Raw genomic sequence first — 25918 nt, 5'->3', positions numbered from 1 at the left:
AGGCATCGGAACAAGCCGTATTACTTCCTCATGAGAAAGCCACGAGACGTTCGTTGAAATTTATCTGGTTATTAACTCTTAAATCTTGATATCATTCAGATGTTTTTAAATGCCTTAAGTGTCCAAACACCTTTAGGGGCCTATAAAAAATACTTTAACAATGAAAAGCTGATGCAAACTTTTAGTTAGTGTTAATATAGACATTTGTCTAGTTACATAAACAAATATCAAATAACTTTATTATGTTTTTATATGTTTTGCTTTTTCTTTTGTCAAAAGATTGCCTTTTCTGTTCTGTCCACACAGAAAATATGCAGGGAATTACTTTTTTCTTCTTGTGATTTCAGCAGATATGCACATTTTATTGTAAGCAAAATATATCTAAAAAATAAAAGCTAGTTGTCACGGTCACCGTGTTTACTAGGACTCTTATTTTGAAGTGGTTTTCGTCCTCTGTCTTCTATTTCCCCTGGACTACTTTTCCCAGAATGCACTGCCCTCATCACTGCCATCTGTTCCTCATCACAGCCACCTGTTCTCCATTGCCTCATCAGCACCTTGTGTATATATACCTTCTAGTTCAGTTCCATCCTGGTCAGTTCTTGTTTGTTGTTACATTGTTTATGTTAACCCAAACAACTGTCTAGTTTTGTATCCTTTAGTCATCGTCTTCTGTGTATCCTCGCCTTCTTGTCATTGTCAATTAAAGGGTTTCTGCACCTATATCCTGCTTTCTCGCCTCATCCATACCACACGTGACACTAGTATAGTCTTTCTCTCTTATATACATGTATATTTTAGGGCTGTCACTTTAACTTTAATTTAGGGCAAGTAATTGTATGAAAAATATTCCTACCATCTGAGCAATTCAAGCTTGACGTTTTAGTGAATCTGTGTCAGTAGGGGCAGTGAGCGTGACTCCAGCTGTACAGACAACACGCCTCATCAAACAAACGATCCATAGAAGTGCTTTTGCACTCAAAGTAGCTGGACCGAACACAAAAGAATGCAGGGGTCTCAAGACGTGTTTCAAACTACATTTAACACACGTTAAACATGCATCCTTTCAAGAGGTGATCTCAAGAACAAATTATTACTTTTTGACTGAATATTTTGTCAGCAGGGGACAATCTGAATGTCAACCCTGTTACCATTTTTTTTTTTTTTTAAGATTGCTATTAAAAAGTATATATTTGGAAAAAAAATATTAGTATTAAATTCTCTTTCTAAGAAGCACCTTGAAGTTTCAGGACTTGTCATGCCAAATTAAAATGTATCACTGTCAACCCTGTTACCATCATCTTTATCATCCTTTCAAAAAGTGATCTCTTCGAAAACAAATTACAGTGTCTTTTTATTATAATTTTAGATTATATCATTTTTTGGTTGTCAGCAGGGGACAATCTGAAAATATCAACCCTGTTACCATTATTTTATATTGTAAGCGATTGATAATTAAAATGTGGACAGTGGTAGAAATATCAAAATTAAATTATCATTCTAAGAAGCAGCTTGTTGTTTCACAACCATGTAATGTCAAACTGTCAACCCTGTTACCTTTTCTGCAGGCACAATTATGTCCCAATACATATTAAAAAGGTATTAATTCGACTGAGATGGTACAATTCTATTTATTAACACATGAACACATTATTTGTCTGATGGACTGGTTAAAATGTTATCAAAATTAACTTTAGAAATCATCAAATAGAAAAAGGATGGCGAAGAATAACCCGGCAAATTAAGCTCCACGAACACAAAGCTTTCTACGATATAAACAAATTAATTTCTTATGCCTTAAATGAGTCACGCTTTAACAAAATGGGTCAGACATGAACTGTTGATTCATTTAGCAGATGGCACGGTGTGTATCTGAACAGAATATGATGTAAAGTGACAGCGATATTGCTGGTGTAAATATTTAGATGCTTTGCAATGCTTTACGTCTTGTTTTCTACCAGTGGATCTGCTTTATAATGTATAACCGGTTGGGCGTGATAGAATTTTCCCAGGATGCAATAACTCTATCATGTTTCCTGGCAGGAGGATGGGTCGAGTATAAACGAATGCAGAAGAGCGATTTTCCCATTTCAATATGATGTTTGAGTAATGATGGATGGTTATATTCAACCCTTTGAACGGGTTTGTGCAAATGCAGAGAGCGCGCTGGTTTTATAGCGCTTATAAATGTGCTGGTGTCAGAGAGATGCCCGTGTGTGTGTGTGTGTGTGTGTGTGTGTGTGTGAACATTTCTTTCACACACTCTTTCAGATAAACAGATGTCCTGCTCAACTGGATTAAATTACCTGACTTGTGTGTGTGTGTTTGTGTGACAAGGTTGATTCATGAAGTATCACCATTCTGCCCTTGAGCAAAGACACTTTAGTGCATGTTGCTCCAGGTGTAGAGTCCCACTAATAGAAGTGTACTGCAAATGTGTACTGTAAAATGCTTTGAGTTAAAGGTACTGTAAGCAGTTTTTTTAAGGAATGACACACATTGGGCTTTGAGGTACTTTCTGTCTGTCAATCACTTTGCACATCTACAGGGTAGCTGAGAGTCAGTGTGTATATATATATATATATATATAATTTGGGCTTAGGCACAAGGCAGCAGCCCGCAGGTGATCACAGCTGTAATATTCAGTTAGTCATGATTTTGAGTGTGATATTGCTTTTATACAACAGTTCTATTAACAAGATGTTCATATAGAGCAGCTTAAATTTGGCAGATTTGGCAAGTTATTTCGTAATTTTTTTTTTCGTATATTCTGCCAGTGAAATTAGTCCCAAACAAGGCCAAAGCCTGTCAGGAACACTGTATGTATTACACTTATTTGAATTACAATAATCAATCAACTTACTGATACATTTTGACAGACTTTTTTAATTTTATTTAAAGAAGCAAATCTCTGAACGTCGACAGTTTGAATTATGGAGTTCATATAAGTTACACATAACAAGCACAATATTTTTAAGTGATGGAAACAGTTTATGAGGGGCTCGGCCACATTTCTATATGAGCTGCAGGTTTTTCTGGAAGAGATATTTCTGGAGATGTTGCTGTTTATGTGGGAAGAGCCAAATTCTCACATTCACTCCCTCTTATACATGACAGCCTGAGGGAGGCAACATTTATTTATAACACTCACAGGTGTGGAGGTGTTTTGCAGAAGCTCCTCAGACAGTGACGACACCCTCAGTTAAACTCAAACAAAAACAAACTGCAGTCAAGTTAAATATGCTTGTTGTGTTAATGAGTTACAGTACCATTAATCACCTCATATACGTTTTCTGATTGTAGAGAAACAGTTAGAAGCTTTGTCTTGACTTAATCAGAAAATGATTAGTGAACAGTGTCAAATTTAACACATTTCAATGGAATATCAGCAAATGTGTAGGCCATCAGTAGACATTTTTGCACTCATCTACAACCCTAACGTTCAACTCCAAAGCTTTTGAATGTAACAGGGTTGCCAAAAACATGTTCTGATACAGAAATTTCATAGAGTTTTCATATTTTTTTTTCCATTATCACATAACTTAACCCAATACATTTTGAATGTAACAAGGTTGACAAAAACATATTTCAAAAAGAGGAATGTCTTTTTTTTTTTCAATTGCCACATAACATTTAACATTGAAACATTTTGAATGTAACAGGGTTGACAAAATATTTTTGAAAGAGAAATTTAATGGGTTTTCTATATTTATTTTCCAATCAACACATAACACACATAACATTAAACCATGAAATATTTTAATGTAACAGGGTAGACAAAACATATTTTAAAAGATATATATATATATATATATACAGTATATAAAAACATGATATTTTTCTTATAAATATTTATTTTCTGAATGAAACAGGGTTGACAGTCTTGCTAAGAAAATTGTCACTTTATTATATATATATATATATATATATATAATTAATAATTAATCATTAATAATTATAATTATAATTTAATTAATAATAATAATAATAATTAATTATAATTTAATTGTATTTATTTATCACACATTATACATTTGCACATATACAGTGAAATTCTTTTTTTTTTTTTTCACATATCCCAGCTAAGCTGGGGTCATATATATATATATATTATAAAGTTGATCAAAACAGTTTCAAAAGAGAAATGAGAAAATTTTCCCCGAAATATTTTGAATGTAACAGGGTTGGAAAAAATAAATCAAGAGAAATTTCATGTTTTTAATGTATTTATTTATTTTATTTTTTTTAATTACCACATAACAGTACACCACAAAAGATTTTAAATGTAACAGGGTTGACAAAGAAAATATTTAAATAAATTAAAACCATGCTTTGAAATATAATTTTTTCTTCAATTACAATATGTGATTTGTTACATGGTACACTGGAACTTAGTGATACTACTGTTCATTGCACTGTTTTTTTTTTTTTTTTTTCCTGATTAACAGTTTTTATTGATTCACACAATTGACATATATACACAGAATCAACTTTTAACCCCCATTATTCCCTTTCCCCCTCCCAATCCTCAACCCCACCCTGACACAAAGATCCCTGTGGTCAAAGCTATCGTATATACACACACTCAAATATATATATATATATAATCACACACATTTAATACTACACATCTCTCTCCACTGCCCCTCCCTGATAGCCCTCCAAAAAGGCCAAATAGCTGCCCCATTTTTTATTAAATGAATCTAAGTTGCCTAGACTTCTACATGACATTTCCTCAAATGCCGCTACCCTGCCCATCTCTGTGCAATCTTCTTGAAATGAGGGCGCTCCAGCCGACTTCCATCCCCTAAGAATGATCTGTCTGCCAATCATAACACTGGCTAGGACCCAATTTTTTTTGTTGGGTAAAAATGTATCCCCTATATTAATGACCGCCCCATTGCCTAAAATACAGAGTCTGGGGCAAAATGAAATTTGAATGCCCAGTATGTCACACATAATACTCCATTGCACTGTTCTTACTGTGATTGGGTTGAAATAATGTAATGCATTTAGGTTAGGCTTACAGTTAGTAATGATAAATAACTATTAGTGCTTTGCAATTCTGTTACTACATATAGAATTGGCCACAGAAAATCCCATATTTATCTGAATATTAGGGGGGAAACATCCGCCTACGGTGGTCCCCGAATGTCTATGAGAGTTACTTTGGTCCTAAAGTGGGAAAATATCATTTCTTAAAATTATCCAGAAATTTTCGGGCACAAATGAAACTGTCTCTTGAGAATAACCCATGAACTGACATTGTAATAAAAATCCAATAGTGATATCTACTTGCTGGCGCCATATGATGAATGTAGTGGCTAAGAGTTATCAAATCACTGTTTCTTCAACCTTTCACATCCAACCCATGACTGCATCAAATCTGAGGAAATTTTATTGTCTATTTGTTATCTATGTAAAAAACCTATGTTTAGTGTGCGCTGTATGATTCAATATTCATACAGTGGGAAGCATCTAAACATAAAGCATCTACACATCATTATTATACATTTCCATACTAGCTTATGTGTACATTTTGGTAGATCTTTATTTTCTAATATTGAATTGGCTTGAACAGTATGACAAGCTCACTATATTGTTTTTATTATGTATTGTCAACTCATTAAACAAACTATGAAAACATCATGGGTTTCTGCTGTAACTTGAGTTTTCATTAAAAATGTCATTCACAATGAGAGCATTGTGTTTAAACTTACAATGGCGTGTTATAAAATCAGACGTTAAAATCCTATAGAAGTGTTTTAAATGTCATTGAGTGTGTTTGCGCTGCAGTGAAAGAGTCATGTGTGTGTTTGAAAGTGTTTCTGCTGTTAAAGGTCGAATTTCAAAGGCTGCTTTCAGTCTCAACCTGTTACTGACCTTTACCACCTCAAACACACATATCTGTCTGTCTGTCTCACTCTCTTCTAAGCATTCAGAATTTTTGGAAAATCCCATAGAGTTACACTGAAGGAGGGACTTTAGTCATACCTTGTCACGTCTAGATGTGTTTTTGTTCTTGTTTTGTGTTAATGTCTTTGATTTTGAAAAGTGTTTCCATGTCATGTTATTTCCTGTTTCCTTGCCATGTCATGTGATTCCCTGTTTCCATGTCAAGTCATGTGATTATCCTGTTCCCCTCATGTTCATGTATCCTGTTCCCATCAGTTATAGTCTTGTTTTTAGTTCTGTTATGTCATTGGTTTATGGTCATTGTCTTGTTATCTTGTTTATTAGTTCAGTCTTGTGATTGGTTGACTTGTTACCCTTGTTCATGTATTTATACCCTCATGTTTACTATGGTCCTTTGTCAGGTATTGTGTTTATATAACGTTGTTTGGATGTCAAGTCCATGTTTATGTTTCTGTTCACAGTTTTTGGATTTCACGTTTATGAATAAACTGCACTTGGTTTCTTCACATCACCATCGTCTTCCTCTCACTGTCATTGCCAGCATTCGTTACATATCTATAGAGAGCAGAATATTATAAAGACTTGAGGTGACTCTTTTGGTGGGCCAGCAACCACCAACCAACAATTCGCAAACACTTAATATCACTCAGAACTCAGAAGCACATAGCAACACCCTGGCAACCACCAGACAACAGCCTATAATATCATGGTGGTGAGTTTTGCACAGGCAAAATCCACTCAGATTTTCTCCAGAAAATGTAAAAATGTAGTTTCTTCTCAAACACAGCAGAGATGAAATATGGTTAATAAAGCTGTTCAACCTGTTTTTCACCGGCTAGGCACAGACAAAGAAAAATCGAGGCTGAGGAATAAAGCGACAGCGTACTTACCACAGTCCTGCATGAATCAATGCATCTGTGCTGCCACTCATTTCTGCAGCTTTCTTTAAAAGCATCAAGGATGCCAGGGGTATGGATTTTATCTTCTGTATGTGACCACATCATATCATAGGACAGGGAGCTTGAACTATAAATAGCCACTAAAGAGCATCATTTTAACTTCTGTATGCCTGTGATCTTTATATTGAACACTTGCTGTATGTCTTCATTCATAGCCAAGGTGTAGCATCGTTTTCTGTCTAATCTAAATAACACAATAAAAGACAAATCAGACAAAAAAAGTCTTTAATTCAGACTCAAAGTTTTTGTGTGAGAGTTTACGCTGATATTACTGACAGTAAAGAATGCTTTTACATTTAAATACGTTTTTAAATGCTTCTTTATAAATACGGAGAAATACACATTTCAGAAGCTATTCTTTGATTTTTTAAGTATCAAATAAAGTATATTAAATTAAAGTATTACATTCTAAATATAGAATATAATTTAATATTCTTTACATTTGAGCTCATACAAACAATATGATCACTGCAAAAAATCTTTTTCTTAATTAGTATTTTTGTATATTGTGCTATTTGTTTTTAGTTTATTTGTCTTACCCTATTGGCAAATACTTGTTTTCAGCGTAAACCCCACTTATTATCTTGTGCCATGTTGCTTATCAAGTAAATGTATCTCGTTTTAAGAATGTTTAGATATTTTTAGTGAAAAACAACACAAAAATACTCAGTAAGAAAATGATTGTTTTTGCAGTGAACTAGTTTCAGATGAAGTATTTCATATCACACTGAAGGATGTTGTTGATTCTATTTGAAATTTCATGTCAACTACTCATTTTTATACGGTTTTTGAAGTTTGTGCACAATGAGCACAGTGTAATGATAATTGTGCATTTGGGATTTTAATCTTCATGACAGAAATGCAGTCCATGTTAAATATCCCAGAGACAGACTCATCTGTGATTTTGATTAATGTAGTTTATCAGAGCTCAAAAGAAGTTCAATCTTATTACATAAAGACGATTACAAATGTCACGACCTCAAGTGTTTTATACACATCAAATCACATTATTGACTTCTGGACAAATTGACATTTGTGGTGCTTGCGTGTGTCTGCTGCAAAGTCAGACTTGTGATCACATGAGCAGACGTCTGAGTTGCTGATTGGTCGAGTTGTATTGCGCACCGGAGGTCATTTTGTTCGATCTTTTAATCAAATACCGTGTCATTACTCAAACACACTCTCGCCTTTCTGTACAGACAGTCTGACTTAGCAAGAAGTCTGACATTACTGAATCGATGCAGTGACAGGATGTCGAGCGTTTGTCAAGCATTCTGTAAACTGTTTAACTGGTAAATAAACCAATCTGCACAAAGGTGACCGATTACTCAACGGCACTCATAGATCTATCCATATAAGTTCAGGGAGGTTATTTATAAGGTTAAAAGTGAGTAAAAAAATAAAAAATAAAGGCAGAAATTGCTGTCTGCTTTTGGAGCATCTCACTTTGATTGTGTCACGTCTCACAAATCTTCAGTGCCTCTAATCATAAGCACTGTGTTTTAAGTACACTGTGTCAAGTTAAATGTAGTTTGAAATGCTCAAAAAACCCATCTCAACTGTCTTTGAGTGCAAAAACCTGTCTGTTGAAAGCTGAGCTACCTGTTGCTCTTGATGGTTTGACAAGGTGTGTTTTCTGTACAGCTGGAGTCGCGCTGACTGCCCCCTACCGCCACATCAAGGTGGCACATCAAACTTGAATTGCTCCTATGGTAGGAGCATTTCTATTTACAGAATTAAGAATTAAGTACAGATCGGGGGCATGAATAATTGTGTTAACTTTTCATCGCACTAAATTAATGTGTTAAACCAGCAACCAGCACATATAATAATATATGCGTGATTGATTAATCATGTTTAGCATGTATTCAATGTGATATTAGACTATAACCTGGTAAACAAATCTGTGTTGTAAAAATGTTTTGTGTTTGCTGGAAATGAATTCATTCTGAGAGTTCCTTCAGAGATTATAAGAATTGTGTCCAAGAAATGTGGGGACAGTTGATATTTTTAATTGCAGATCTGCATTGAGATCAGTTTTTGAATTTGTTTTGTGTGATTCGACACCATTTAAGAAATAAAGAATCAGTGTTTTTTTTTCATGCAAGCGAGTATAAAGAAGAGAATACAATTATTAGACTTTAAATGTATTATTAAATTATTCTAATTATTAGAATTATATACTCTACCAATGCAGTTGTGCCTGTGCACATTCATTTTCGTTCGCAGGGACACTTACCTCTTTGTCACGGCAACGGTTTGCAATGAAGTTAGATTACTTCAGAGTTTGTTGGAAAATCATGCCAGACTGCTGAACCATTACAAGACCCTTCAAACACGATAGAACATGCTCCAGCAGTAATAACAGATGCCAACAAATGCCAACAGGGTGAACATACTGATATGACAAAACCTAACAACTGTTGAATGTTGGTGTTGCAGTGTGAACTGGCCTTTAAACTGCTCTCGCTCTCTCTCTTGTCTGTCTTTCTGTTTGTCTGTCCATCTGTTAGTCTGTATGTCTTTCTTTCGGAATGTAGGACTTGTAAATTTGTCAAGATTTCAGTGATATTTGCAAGTTAAAGCTGTAATTAGCCATTTTAACCCGGTAACAATCCACCCTGAAACAATTTGAATATAACAAGGTTGACAAAAAAGTGTTATGGATTATTATTAGTTTTCAATTTCAATGTGTGATTTATTACAAAGCATACCGAAACCAAATTATACTACCAGTATATGCTCCGTAATCTACTCAAATACAAACTGGGTCTCGATTCCCAGCCCTCATAATGTAAACCTGTCTTGGTTGAGCATCCTCATTCTCTTCCTCCTACAGAATGTGTTATTCTCTCCGTCTGCACTGGCGGTTATAATACCTACACAAACTTCATCTCACTCCAATTAGTTCCAGGCCAGAAGGCAAAAAAGTGCTGGTCGGCAGGTGAGATGGCGTTTGTCCTCCGGGAGTCCGTCTCACTTTCCCAACGCTCTGTGTCTGTATCTCTGTGCAGATAACCTCAGTCCAGTCATAGATGTTCCTGTATGTTCCATGTGTCTCTGATGTCATCAGTTATTGTTTGTTTTTCATGTCTGTGTATCAGTGCGGTCACAGTCAGTTTAACTGTCTGTATCATGATGACTGTGTGTTTATGAATGTGTCCAAATATGTGCCTATCCATTTATAAACTACCAGATGCTGCATTTCTGAGTTATTCAAAGGAAACAATTAGTGTGTTTACATGCACGTTCCAGTCTGATCTCATGGAAAAAGGTGACTGTGGCGACACTTTTGCATAATAATACAATGTAGGTCATTGCACGTATCACAGCAGTAGCAAAGTGAAATGTCCACTCCCAAACAGGTGAGGTTTTTAAGATCAATGCTTTATCAAGTATCAAAACTAACCTCCCTGCCTATGGTGCTTCTATGACACTTTCAAATGTTTTTGCATGTCGACTCTTTGTGCTCTTTAGGACTCGTACTCCTGTCCTGTGCATCACAAGTGTAATGCTCTATCAATTGAGCTACTGCATAATCCGGGCTTCACACTTGAACAAGCTTGTAAATGTAGTTGGTTATGTTATGCAAACTAATGCACTATAGTGAAAGTGTTTAAATGTCTTACGATCGCATTGTGTGAGGAACAAGGCATAAAGTAACTGTATATGAACTTATAATTTGTAGGTTTTCTCGTGATTTGTGTGAAAGTGAATAAAAGTCATTGTTGCTGAAGTGTGTCTAGTGTTCATTTCACCAGGAAACTGCCTCGATACGTGCAACAAGCCACATAAAAATAATTTAGCATTTCTATGAGACTTGTTTGGCATGTTCTAATACCGATTATGCTTATTAAGTTTGCAATGTGTGTGGTCATGTACAGTAAACACCTTAAACGCTTATGTGTGTGTGTTAGCTAATGATCTACGTGTGCAACATTTTGTGGAGCTACTAGTGATTACACATTGTTAGTATTATTTTTACAGACATTACTTCTAACAACGTAATATATGTAACATGGGCACTAAAATAGTTTGTTACTTTTATTATATTTCACTGTATTTCATTACATATTTTATGTTCTCACAATGACCTCGTCAAGCTCAATCGTTCAGCTCTGTTGTGGACAATCACAGTCATTTTATTTTACAGAGACAAAATGGTATAAAGTACAAGAATACTGACTGTAAATAATGTGGTGTGGTGTTATGATATTTGCTAGTACATTGTTGAGCATTTTTGAACTCACCTTCAACCCTGTAATATTCAACCCCAAATGAATATAACAGTTAGCATAAAACATGTTTTGAAATAAATGAATAAAAAATCAGCTACCTAAATTTTGTGTTATTTAACTTGAAATGTCATGATTTCACTGTTTATGTAGTTTCTGAGAAAAATAATCTGAATTTCCTTTGAATTTGTCTATGTTCTTGCCTTTTCTGTTCAACCCTGTGTGTGATATTCCCTCTCTTTCAAAATAAAGTTTGATCTTTTTGACATCATACTTCAGGGAGTGTTGTTCAACCATTGTTTTGCCATTCAACTCTGTTGTGGGAAAAGATAATGTTTCTACAAAAAAAAAAAAAAAAAAAAGGTTATTTTTGACACAAAGCACAAGAATACTGACTGTAAATAATGTGGTTTAGTACAATTATATTAACTAGTTAATTACGAAACATTTTTGCACTGACCATTAACCCTGTCACATTCAACTTCAAAATATTGTGAATATAACAGAGTTAGCAAAAAACATGTTTTAAAATCAATTATGAAATTTGTTTTATTTCCATTTAAATGTCATGCTTTCACTGTTTATGTATGTTTTGTGAAAATTAATCTGAATTTCTTTTTAATTATTCTTTGTTCTTGCATTTTCTGTTCAACCCTGTTATCCTGTAAATACCCCCCCCCCCCCAGCCTCAAGTATCTTGTTGTTTGACAGACAAATGCATCTGTCCACTTACATTTCAATTATAAATATGCATTAATCATTTCCAGAGTTCAAGAAGATGATTGTTGTTTTAATTTTACCTAGTTTAGCTAGTTAGTTATACAGTGTCCCCAAAAATATTTGGACAAACTTCTTTTTGTTAAATGGTTTGCTCGAAACTTGTTTTTGTGGTATTTTATTTTTTAATATAATTTAAAATACATGCCACTTGGTTTGATATTTTGTTTCCTAATGCAAAGACATTCTGATGTTTTCAGTGTAACGTAAACTTTTGGGGCCACTGTACCAATATGTGTTTATGATAAGCTGAATTGACAGATCTTAGTTGACAGCTAAGAATAAGGTTGCAGAATGTGACCAGAGATCACTTTAAAATCACCATAATTATTTTACAATGCACTTCATTTAATGTGGTTTTTTTACATCTTGTTTTGGACTGAACCAATTGGACTCTTCAATTGAGACATGTTTAGTGTGACAGATGTCTGGACAACATCCGGGTTCCCCAAATTACAAATGGGTTGTGAAGCAGGAGACTGGCAAATGTTTTCAGTCGATTTGCACCAGCTCATTTGTCAGGAGAGGCATTCGTCAACAGCCATATTGATTTAGCAATGTGCTGCAGATTGGGTCGAGATTCAGTGTCGTAAATCAGCTCGCAAATCATAACGGCTGGTACATTCTGTCAAACCGAAGAGGCGTTTCTTCTCTCTGCAAAACCAGAGGTCAAACATTAGCCCGTGCCACAACTCCAGAGACTTACATGAGTCCATTTGACAGGCTCAGGAAACACATGGAAAACCTGGAAATATCAGAGAATTTAAAAATGGTGGGACATAAATAAAATCGTAAAGAGGCATAGATATGTCTGTAGTAAATAACAATCTCCACTAAGGGGGTATAAAAGAGAACTTAAAACTCTTGAAAATATTTGAGTTTTTCTTTTCTTCTTTGTCAAAATGGTCTTTTTTTTTTTTTTGATTTGCAAAATTTGCAACCTTTTAACTAAAATGAACATTTCAAAACCTTGATTTGTGTGATTTTGTTATTTTCTTGAAATAAACACCTACACAAATAAAAAGGGCTTTTAATTATAATAAAAATAATAATTTATAAGTATTGCAAATTTAGCTTAAATTTCTAATAAATTAATTAATAATAATAATAACAATAATGAAATAAAAATGAAAAACATTTGTTTGATCATTAAACTTAGAAAATAGATACATGTGATGTGTTTGAGGCTTCGTATATTAATCTGGATACATTTGAAAACTGAGTTTTTGTTTTAAAACACTCTCTTGTCCACACTGCCATTTTCAAAAGTTTTCCAAAAGTTGCTCATCCACACTGAAAATGCTTAAATCTCCTTACTGCGCATGCAGAATAAACAATGTGTGGCCCCGTCATCATTTCCATGTATGGTCTGCAATGCAGTTCTGAGTAAAATTCCCATTGCCTTTGAAGGAATCCAATGTGAAGGTTGTACAAAGTCAAATGTATCTTTAACAACGCTATCAAAGTACATCGCAGGCACAACAATGGCGCTACGACATGGGCCACCATCTTGATTATTTTTGGTTGAATGTGTCACATGACAAATACGTCATCGTTTTGGAATAGGTGTGTTCGACTTTAACTACATCTCAGTTTACCGATCGGTGAGATTTGCCCGTTGCAGTCGGGGGAGGAGTTGAAAAAAGGGCCGTCAAGCCAGACACTTTTGTGCTTCCGTCATGTGCTGAACCTACATCAGTCATGGCAGATCACATGATGTTTCTTTTCTTTATTGCAGATGAAGTGGAATTCAGATGTTTTAATTTTACATAAAATGAAACTTTGTTCTTTTGAAAAGGTTTATGTGCTGTATATGTGTCTGCTGTGTGAACAAGAAGAAAGTCCAATTAAAACCTGTATTATTTTAAAACCAATAAATACGTCTATAAGTTTTATTTTTGAATAAACATGATATTATTTGCTGATACCGAATACTCAGGTGGTGGAAAAGGCTGATAACCAATTAATAGGCTGATAGTTTTTAAAACTGATTTATAGAATTTATAGAATGCAAAAAAAAAAAAAAAAAAACAACAAAAAAAAAGTCTTTCCTTACTATGATAGGCAAAGACAATGAGACTGCAAGAGTCCAAAATGAATAAAATCCCAGCAGTTTATTGTGCAAACAAAATCCCAATTATAACCAGAAAAAAATGAAGTAGTTAGTTGACGTTTAACTATGAACAAGACCCATTTTGAAATGATGGAGACTTGGCTCCATTACAATCCTTTATATTTAAGTATTTACCAAATTAAGCTTTTTATAGCTTGCATTCACTAGATTAAAACTATTGGCAACTATCGGCATAGATTTTTGCAGATAACCAATTGTTCCAAAAAGCAACTATTGGCACTGATTAATCGGTGAAACTGTTATATCGGTCTACCTCTACTCTACCTCTACATTATGTGCTGTTATAAAAACATGGATTTGTGAGAATTTAGCAGAACTGGAGGTTTCATACTAATATTCTACTCTTATTTCTGCCATAGACTGATCAGAATCAGAATGAGCTTTATTGCCAAGTGTTCTCACATACACAAGGAATTTATTTTATTTTTTGGGTGATAGGAGAAACAAGTGCACACAGAACATTACAGTGAGACACAGAATATAAAACAAGGTAAAAGTATAAATAGACATACAAAAAATAGGACATATAACATAGAATGGCGTATGTACATGTGCAAGTGGTAATATATGTGCAAGGTAGGTGTATATACAGTTATTTAAATATGTGAATTAACATATGTACAGGAGATATGTATTTACATTATTGCACTATGGGGGAATCCTGAGGCAGTTTAACTGTTTATGTGGAAAATGGCCTGAGGGTAAAAACTGTTCTTGTGCCTGGATAATCTGGTGATCAGTGCTCTGTAGTGCAATAGTTCAAAGAAGGATATAGCAGAAGTAGCAAGAGTAGTATGGGAAGTATGCAATTGTGAACGCAGCCCATGATAAACACATCACCGATGTCACGTTGTGAGTCTGGCCAATCGTGAATGAGCTGTGTCGTTATCAGAGCTTGTGTAGCTCTTCTGGAGCAACTGCAGCAGCTGTGCCAGCCGGCTGCTCTCGAATCGCTCTCGCGGTACTTTAATGGCATACATCATGGTGACACAGAGATGGTGCCGTCTCATGTCGGAAAACATTTTAAACCGACATGCATGTGCAAGTCGAACACACCTCCCAGTGTGGACAGAAGGACAAAATGCAGTGAAATTATAAACTGTTATTCAATAGGCCTTTTCACCAATGAGAAAAGAAACTATCCATTGGCATTCACATTCACCTCAATGGCAGTCGCTCGGCTGGTGCATGCAGCCTAGAAAGATCACAGTTGTGCCACATTTTTACCATGTATGGATAAGCATACTTTTTTTCCATTAAGAACTGTACACTTCCAGAGTGAGGAAAAAGGCTGGAAAAATCACTCTGGACCCCACTCACCCTGCCCACTACCTTTTTGAACTGTTGCCTTCTGGCTGAAGCTTCAGAGCTCTGAGCACCAGAACCGTCAGGTACAGGAACAGTTTTTTTCCCCCAGGCTATCCATCTCATGAACAGTTAAAACTGCCCCATTGAGCAATAACTGTGTGCAATACACAGCTTAGTCTTTTTATTTTATCCAACAAATCCTACCTCTTCTGCCGTTACATTCCCTTGCACTGTACATAACCGATTGTATTAGATTTGCACTACCCATGTGTATGTGTGTGTGTGTGTGTACGTATCTGTATAATTATTATTTTTTATTTATTTATTTTTTATTTTTTATTATTATCTATGTCTTGCTGCTGTTTTTGTATTGTTGTACACTGGAAGCTCCTGTAACCAAAACATATTCCTTGTATGTGTAAGCACACTTGGCAATAAAGCTGATTCTGATTCTGATTCTGAATCTGATGTGCAGTTACAGTATCTAACTGCTGAAGTCTTGGGTTATCAGGGCAGATGGGAAGTGTGTGGAACCCTGACAATGGGAAGTAGTACAACAAGTCAAAGAGAGGACATTGAATTGTAATAACCTGAGTCTGTGCATTTTTTCCCCCGAATCTTAAAAAAATGTAATGAAGAATCTCTGTGGAACTTTTTTTTTTTTTTTTTTTTTTTAATTAATCTAATTACTTTATGAATATTTTAATTATTTTATGGTACATAATCTTAAGAGATCAAGGTGACCTACAAAAGCGACAGAAGTCAGTCTGTTACACACACACACACACATCTTAAGGTGTGCTGCATTAATATATCAGTGTAGTGATGTGTCTTCGGCCAATTCTGCCGGCCACACACTCAGGATCAAACTCTGAGTTGACAAAGAATGTTTCTAGTGGAAGTATTGAGATTGCTGAACCCGATCTAAGCCGGTCTGGTTTGTTCAACCTGAAACTCTGTTTTTTTTTATAAAGGCCTCAGTGAATCATCAGATGACTTTGATACACACACATAACACTGTGAAACCAATAAACAACAGTGGGTTAATCTTTTGCGACCCCTGCGTCCTCCAGTTTGGACATTGTGTTTTGTCTTTGTTACATGATATGCATAATATAATGTCATTTAAACTGACTGATCTCAGTTCAGAACACTCTGGGCTATCAGTGAAGGGTTACATTTTTGTCTTACCGAGTCATGTGACAAAACGACATGGCACCAATCAAAGCGTAGTTTGTCTTTGGGAGAAACCCCAACAAAACTACATCTGTTAAGAAACCGAATTAAGTTTTAACATTGAAACCTGTTTGAGTCAAAAGATTGGAGTCTCTTGTTTCATTGAGTTCTCCATTTTTAAAATTTGAATGATTTATCATGAAACGCTACGCTGTTAAAAACAATGAGTGCAGACGAGGACTATAGGCCTTTTTTCACTTGGAAATCCTATATTCACTGTGTATTTTCACATTGAGGATAAATGTATTCATGCAAAAGCTGAAAAATGTTGCTTTCAGAGGCTTTATATGGAGTTAGGATGAAAATAAGGTGCATTTCAAACTGTTCTGAGACCAGTGCAGACAGACAGCACACTGGAGGTTAAGTCATTCACTAAATAAGGAACAAGGGAGCATAGTTTTTTATTTGTTCTTTTCCCAATACACATTGCTCCAAAGCAGCTTTACAGAAAATCAGCTGTAATATCCGTAATGTCTTAAAAACATGAATAACCAACACTCCTGGATATGGCAGCGTTTTAGTGCCAAGTTTAAAATAATAATAATAATAATAAATGAATCTAGGTTTTCGAGAATAAAGTCATAATATTTTGAGAATAAAGTCATAGTATTATGAGAATAAAGTTTTAAGAATAGAATGTTTTAAGAATAATCTCATTACATGCCTATTATGACAATAAAGTCATAAAGTTTCAAGAATAAAGTGGTCTATTACAAGAATAAAGTAGAAATATTTAGAGAAAAAAAAAACACAATGTTAAACAGTGCGTCATTGATAAAACAGATGCCGGGCAGCTTCATTAATGCCGGATATGGATGTGGTGGATTTACTTAAATTATACTTTATGATAGGATTTAGCAATAAAAAAAAAAATCCTTGGTCTTTTGACACATCTGAGTTATTATTAGTATACCTGGACACTACAGCAGTTATGTAGGAAATTGAAATTATTCAGGAAAAAGAACCAGATAGACATTTGCACAGTACCGCTCGGCATGGGTGATGCTTGGGCTTTTTTTTTTCTCTCTAAACAATACTATAATTGAGGGGATGTTACCACATACAGTGTCTTAAAATGGACCTATATAATTCACAGCGGATCCTGTTATTTTGAGCCTATATCTCGCACCTCCCTTGACAGGCACCCACATATTGAAAACTCCTGTACTAATGCACACCTCATTCAAGAACAGACAGCATGCAAAAACATCCCACAAGGTCAGCTCGGTTAACTTGACAACAAAGTTGCATAGCCATTGTTATCATTCTGTTTAGTGGTTTTTCCAGTATGTAAAGACCCAGATGCTCCACTTTGCTGCTGTACTCCACATCACTTTGATGATAATTTCCTTACAACTTATTCTCAAAATATAACGATTTTATTCACGTAATGCTATGACTATATTCTCGTAATTTTGACTTTATTCTCAAAAAATTACTATTTTCTTCTTGAAAGATTTAATTTAATTTTTATTTTTTTTCATGGCACTAAGAGGGCACTTCATACGTTTTTACTGATTGGATTGCTATCCGATTGAATAAGCAAAGTCCATTTACACTTCGGCCACATCAGTGTGTCTCCACCAAATGGGTATAAATCCGATCCTCAATTCCCACGCTATTTGCAAATAAAGAGTTCACTTCCATAATTATGCTAATGCCGGGCAGCATATTTAAAAGATGTGATTTATTATTTGATTCCAGCTGACTTTGCATGTACGCGCATGTACGCGTGCTGTGAAAATATCCCCTCTAGGCTTCTCGTAGATAAGATGTGTCATGCGTGTCAGCTGCCCTCATTTTCAGTGTTTAGTTTCAGTTTTGTCAGCGATCTGCATCAAATAAATTAAGAAAAAGTTCTGTCTCTCCTACAACATGCATCAGTTTCTTTCTTTGTTATAATTTACTAAGCAACCACCTCCAGAGGTGGTTTGAGTGATTGCATTTATATCTGTCTCGTATCCGTCTTGGAGGGCATTTAGACAATCAAAAATCAAATCAAAAAGGGAAATGAAAAATGCACACTGCAGTCACACTCAGGAGGTTAAAGTTTTTTTCACATCACATTGAAGCATTATGTAGTATAGGTCTCTGTGGCATTTCTCAAACTGTGGGCATTTTCAAACCTAGATGGGCGTTTCTGCACTATCCAGTGAATGTAGGAAAATTGTGTAAAGCGTTTGAAAAACGCCCATCCCGGTTTGAAAATGCCCACTGATTGGAAAACGCCCATATTTGTACTGCAGAGACACAAGTCTCATGCTGCGTCTCAGTGTGCACACTATCCGCCCTAAATAGTATATGAGATAAGAATTAGTATGCCGCAAATGGTAGTATGTTTAGGAAAAGGGTTTAAATGTAGCCCAGATGGTCTACTATTTCCGGTAGATTTGCGAAGTGTGAATTTATGCATGATTTTACAGCTAATATTGCCCACAATCCCCTGCTCAATGGAAGAAGAGTTTGACAGTTCACCTCAGAACTACAACTGGAAAATTTGAAAAACTACAACATGGCAGTGACAACGGCGCTTCATCAGTTCTTAAATGTTTTCACATATTAAGCGTCATGTAAGTTTAATAGTTAAGCGCTGTGAAAAGAAACTTCGTTGACACTGTAGGATGAAGATGCTTCTCGTTAAATTGCGAACGATCGGCTTCTCCATTTACACAATGAACAAAAAGGTTTTGTGGGATTAATAATCATTATAATCTTACCTGCATGCTTTTTATTTCCATCTACTGTATTTATATTGCTTATGGATGTTCAAGAGCTTTCTTTCTTGAAAATAATCGTCAAGTAAAAGTGTCAGCACTATGTGGATTAAAAATGGAAAAATCTTGAAACACAGTTGTCAGTTCTCATTTTATTTTTGCCATTTATTGTATCACACTGAAATATAGCGGATATCAGATTCCCTTTAATGGACTGTTGAATGATGTAACTGTATGTGACGCTTCAAAAGACAAAAACAGTAAATTAACTGATCACACAGTGTCATGTAGTTGCTCTGTCTTTCTGAATTGTAAGGGTTCCCACACATCCTGGAAAACCTTGAATTTTGCAATGCAGTTTTCCAGTCATGGAAAAGTCATAGAAAATTAGAAAAATACCTAAATGTCCTGGAAAATAATTATTTGTTCTGGAAAATATTTTAGTATAATAAAACGGATTGGCTGTGTTGCTATCAAGGTTTTTGTTACATGTACAAAAACATGGTAACAATCGGACTCGGAATAGGAGTCAAATACACAAATTCGTATCATTTTGTCACTGCCACCGGCTGTGCATTGTGTAACAACATTAGCGGTTTAGGGCAGTGTGATGAGGAGGGCAGGGCCGGGCCATGAGTGCGCATGGCCGGCTCCCAGTCGGGCTAATCAGCCGAAGAAAGGGATAACATTTCGGATGCGACAGTTCGAAAGAGTGTAGAGAGAGAAAAAAAATGGCTTGCCGGTTCCCAGACATGCCGGCCGCCGTCCACGAGGGGAGGAGGGGTTCACTGCCGGCCGCCTGGAGCGGTGGTGCTACTGCCAGGGGTAGAGGGACTCCCTACCGGCCAGCAGAACGTGGAGGGGCGTTCCATCCACCAGAAGGTGGAGGAGTGGTCGAGGACCAGGCGACAGCATGTCTGGGAACCAGCAAGCAATTTTTTTCTCTCTCTCTCTCCTCTCTCTTTCGAACTGCCACATCCAGCACGGCTTTATCCCTCTGCTCGGCTGATTAGCCTGATTGGGGGCCGGCCAGGCGCACTCACGGTCCAGCCCCGCCCTCCTCCTCGTCACAGGCATTCATACCCTCGTGACTGATTACAGCAGCAGCCAATCGTGTGATTGCTAATCGCGGTCCAACCAAAGCAGATCGCTTAATTGGTTACAGCTACAGCCAATTGCGTGCTTGGCTACAGTGAGAAGCAGCATTTGTGAAACTTCTCATTAGTAAACAAACTAAATGACCTGGTTCATGTACCAACCAGGGGGTCAGGAATTGGCTGATTAGCAGGTCCCTGTTAGCACCTGCTGGTAAATGCTGAACTACACCACACGATGGCAAAATGCATGTTTCTCCATAGACAGTGTTTTATGACAAATTATTTATTTTTTTTCAAGAACCATTTAAATTTAAATTATTTCTTTACATTATAGCACATCGTCATCCAGTGACGGATTGTTTTTGAAGGGCTCTTAAAAGCATAAAACTGATTTATATTTTTCATGTGACACCCGATTCCAGAACTGAGCGCCCATGAGCAAAGATGGCAGCCTCCATTTCGCTAGCTGAGCACAGTCATAGAGATGAATGGAGATGCTAACGGATAGCTCTCTCCAGGTATTTTATAGCTCCATGGTACCGATTGACTGAATGAGAGGGGAATGTTGTACATTCACATCAGCATCGCCATGTGAGTCTACACTGTTCATCATGGAGAGAAATAAGTTTTGCGTTCCCTCCCAATAATTTGTGATCCTTCACAATAAGTTTGCCTTCCCTCAAAATACATTTTGCTTTCCCTCACAATAAGTTTTGCATTCCACCGCAATAGTTTGCATTCCCTCATAATATGTTTAGCATTCCGTCGCAATAGGATTAGTTCCCTGACAATACATTTTGTTCCGTCACAATAGTATGAGTTCCCTCACAATAAGTTTTGCATTCCATCACAATAAGGTCTGAGTTCTCTCACAATAATTACATTCCCTCACAATAAGTTTTGTGTTCCATTGCAGTAGTTTGCGTTCCCTCGCAATAATTTGTGATCCTTCACAATAAGTATGCGTTCCCTCAAAATAAGTTTTGCTTTCCCTCACAATAAGTTTTGCGTTCCCCGTAATAGTTTGCATTCCCTCATAATATGTTTTGCGTTCCGTCACAATAGGATGAGTTCCCTGGCAATACATTTTGTTCCCTCGCAATAGTATGAGTTCCCTCACAATAAGTTCTGCGTTTCATCACAATAAGTTCTGCGTTCTCTCACGATAGATTCATTCCCTCACAATAAATTTGGCATTCCCTCACAGTAGTACCCTCACAATAAGTTTTGCGTTCCCCCACAAAAGTTTGCATTCCATCACAATATGTTTTATGTTCCCCACAATAATTTACATTCCCTCACAATAAGTTTTGAATTCCCTCACAATAGTACGAGTACCCTCACAATAAGTTTTGCATTCCCTCGCAATCATTTACATTCCCTCACAATAAGTTTAACGTTCCCCGCAATAGTTTACATTCCCTCACTGTAAGTTTTGCGTTCCCTCACAATAGTATGAGCACCCTCACAATAAGTTTTGCCTTCCCTTGCCATAGTATGAGTTCCCTCACAATAAGTTTTGCATTCCCTCGCAATCGTTTGCATTCCTTATAATATGTTTTGTGTTCCGTCGCAGTAGGATAAGTTCCCTGACAATACATTTTATTCCCTCGCAATAGTATGAGTTCCCTCACGATAAGTTCTGCGTTCTCTTGCAATAGTTTCATTCCCTCACAATAAATTTTGCATTCCCTCGCAGTAGAATGAGTTCCCTCGCAATAAGTTTTGCGTTCCCTCGCAATCATTTACATTCCCTCACAATAAGTTTTACGTTCCCCGCAATAGTTTACATACTCTCACAATAAGTTCCTTGTCTGTCACTCACTCGACGTTGTGTCGATGTAGTGACACTAGAGGTCACTTTTGGGAGCCCCAAACACCTCTGCTTTTTTGAAAAAAGCCAATGAGAATTGGCGAGTGGAATTTGCATGCCACTCCCCCGGACATACGGGTATAAAAGGAGCTGGTATGCAACAACTCATTCAGATTTTCTCTTCGGAGCCTAGCAGTTCTTGAGCTGAATTCATCCGCCGAGTTCATTCACCTTTCTCTGCTGGATCTTATGGCGCATTTCAGTGGCTTCTCCCCCTCTGCATCTGTGGTTTGCAGAGAATGCCCCTGGGCGCTTTGGCAGAACATTTAAAAGAGTATATTCTAAAATAGTATATTTTCTTTCTAAAAGAGCAGCACACATGGAATGTCTTTTTGAAGATGCCTTTTCGTTTGTGTGTTATTCCTGGTAGTGGTCGTTATCTCTCCGCTTCTGATGGCCACAATCACTATCTTACGTGTCTGGGCGCTGCCAACATGGAGACATCGTTCTTGGATGGGTCTTGTCCTCATTGCGAGAACATGACCATGCCACGTTGCATGGCCACGTTGCAGCAGCTCCCTGCCTGAGTCCTTCTACCTACGGGTATGAGGCCGTGCTGGTTAGCACTGGGGGCAATTTGGGGACCTCAATGTGAACACATCCGCCGGGTATCCCCCCACGGACCTCCCATTCCTCAACACGCTCGCTTGCCCCAGTCGGGCACTCTGACGAGATCGCGGCTCGTCTCAGGGCGAGTTCGACCTCTCTTTCGGAGCCCGGCAAGAAGACGAGTTATGGAGCGCAGCATTGGAGATCGAGCTCGTCCAGTTGGACGCAGAGGCTTCGACTGGGCTTCCTGCTTCGGGAATGGTCGCTCATCCCAGGCTGATGCGAAAATGACAGACATGCTTTCCCGGGTGGCCGCGAACATCAGGTTAGAGTGGAACCCTCTACTCTCCCCGAACCCTTGTGTCTCAACGATTGGTTCCTTGGCTTGGGGCGCCGCCCACGGCCACACCCTGCCCCAATTCCTTTCTTCCCGTAAGTGCATGTGGAGCTGACAAGATTGTGGGAGGCACCTTTTACTGCCCAGTCCCGGTCTTTCAGCTCCCCCGCTCTTGCTACCCTCGATGGTGGAGCGGCCAGGGGGTATTCGGTGATCCCCCAGGTGGATAATGCGCTTGCGGTGCACTTGTGTCCACAGAGTGCCGCCATCTGGCATGGACGACCGAAGCTCCCGTCCAGGGCCTGTAGGTTTACGTCGTCCCTGACAGCTAAGGCCTAGGGTGCCGCTGGACAAGCCGCCTCCGTCCTGCACGCCATGGCTCTCCTGCAAGTACACCAAGCCAAGGCGCTAAAAGAACTGCACGAGAGTTGTTCTGGCCTGACCGACCTCACTCTCTGGGCAACGAAGGTCACGGTGCGGTCTCTCAGGCAGGCGATGTCCACCCTGGTGGTCCAGGAGCACCAACTTTGGCTCAACTTGGTTGAGATGCGAGAGGCTGACAAGGCACAGTTCCTTGACGCCCCCATCTCCCAGGTCGGCCTATTCAGCGACACCGTCGAGGACTTTGCCCAGCAGTTCTTGGTGGTGAAACAGCAGACGGAGGTCATACAACACATCCTGCCCCGGCGCGGCTCAAGACCCCGCACTCAGCATGGCCACGGGGCTCAAATCCCCTCGACATGGCACCTCGAGCTCCACCCCGCCGTGAGACTCCACCCGCCAGTACGTCCAACGTGATCATTCCCTTGGTCCCCCTTGCCCGGAGTTTGGGTGCGTGGCTCACGCTTTCCAACCCGTCGCGATAGCTGACCCAAACCGTCCGACTTGGCTACGCGATTCAATTTGCCAGGCGCCCGCCCAGGTTTAGCGGCATCCGCTTCACCTCGGTGAAGGGCGAGAACGGCGCTACCTTGCATGTGTAGATCGCTTCCCTTCTGCGCAAAGGCGTGATAGAGCCTGTCCCTCCAGCCGAGATGAAGAAAGGGTTCTACAGCCCTTACTTAATCGTACCGAAGAAAGGTGGTGGATTGCGACCAATCCTGGACCTGAGAGTACTGAACCGGCTTTGCACAGACTCCCGTTCAAGATGCTGATGCAAAAACGCATTCTAGCGAGCGTCCGGCATCAAGATTGGTTTGTGGCGGTAGACCTGAAGGATGCGTACTTCCACATCTCGGTCTTACCTCGACACAGACCCTTCCTGCAGTTTGCCTTTGAAGGCCAGGCGTACCAGTACAAGGTCCTCCCCTGCGGCCTGTCCTTGTCCCCTCGTGTCTTCACGAAGGTCGCAGAGGCAGCCCTTGCCCTGCTAAGGGAAGTGGGACACATCCTCAACTATCTTGACGACTGGCTAATCCTAGCTCACTCTCGAGAGTTGCTGTGCGCACACAGGGACCTCGTGCTCTGGCAACTCAGCCGACTGGGGCTTCAGGTCAACTGGGAAAAGAGCAAGCTCTCCCCAGTTCAGAGCATTTCTTTTCTCAGTTTGGAGTTGGACTCTGTCTCGATGACAGTGCACCTCACGAACGAGCACACACAGTCGGTGCTGAACTGTCTGAAGGTGTTCAGACAGAGGACAGTGGTTCCACTGAAACTTTTTTAAAGGTTCCCGGGGCATATGGCATCCTCAGCGGCGGCCACACCGCTCGGGTTGATGCATATGAGACCGCTTCAGCACTGGCTTCAGACTCAAGTCCCGAGATGGGCATGTCGCCACGGGCAGCCTCTTCAGCCTTTGGACCAACCTTGCATTCCTACGGGCAGGGGTTCCCCTAGAGCAGGTCTCCAGGCGTGTCGTGGTTACAACAGACGCCTCCAAGACGGGCCTCCAGTCCCCTCGTGGGACCGCTCTGTAATCCTTCAGGGTCTACAGGGAGCTCCCTTTGAGCCCTTGGAGTCAGCTGAGCTTAAGGCACTCTCTTTGAAGACTGCCCTCCTGACTGCACTCACTTCCATCAAAAGGGTAGGGGACCTGCAGGCGTTCTCTGTCAGCGAATTGTGCCTGGAGTTCGGTCTGGTTTACTCTCATGTGATCCTGAGACCCCGACCGGGCTATTTGCCCAAGGTTCCGACGACCCCTTTTAGGGATCAGGTGGTGAACCTGCAAGCGCTGCCCCAGGAGGAGGCAGACCCAGCCTTGGCGTTTCTGTGTCCGGTGTGAGCTTTATGCATCTATTTGGATCGCACGCAGAACCTTAGATGCTCCGAGCAGCTCTTTGTCTGCTTTGGTGGACCGAGGAAAGGAAGCGCTGTCTCCAAACAGAGGATCGCCCACTGGGTCATTGAAGCCATTGCGATGGCATATCAGGCTCAGGATGTGCCAGCCCCTGCGGGGTTACGAGCCCACTCCACCATGAGTGTGGCGGCTTCCTGGGCCCTGGCCAGTGGTGCCTCTTTGGCAGACATCTGCAGAGCAGTGGGTTGGGCAACACCTTTGCGAGGTTCTACAATCTCCGGGTTGAGCCGGTCTCATCCTATGTATTGGCAGGCACGAGCAGGTAAGTTCCGGGACAACTGGCCAGGTGTACCGCTTGTACATAGCGCCTTTCCTCTCCCTTGAGGTGAAGACGTGCGCTCTTGACTCCCAGTCGTGTTCATAGACTGTGATCCCTGGATGAATTTCCTCCTTAGCCCTGTGGCAGTTGAGTTTGTGGAGAAACTCACTGACCAGCCCAGTACGTGCGCTAATGAGCCCCTGTACTGAGGTAGGTGCTCCACATGTG

This window comes from Myxocyprinus asiaticus, chromosome 1, assembly GCF_019703515.2.
Source record: "Myxocyprinus asiaticus isolate MX2 ecotype Aquarium Trade chromosome 1, UBuf_Myxa_2, whole genome shotgun sequence".
NCBI classification, from domain to species: Eukaryota; Metazoa; Chordata; class Actinopteri; order Cypriniformes; family Catostomidae; genus Myxocyprinus; species Myxocyprinus asiaticus.
This window is presented reverse-complemented; position numbering follows the sequence as displayed.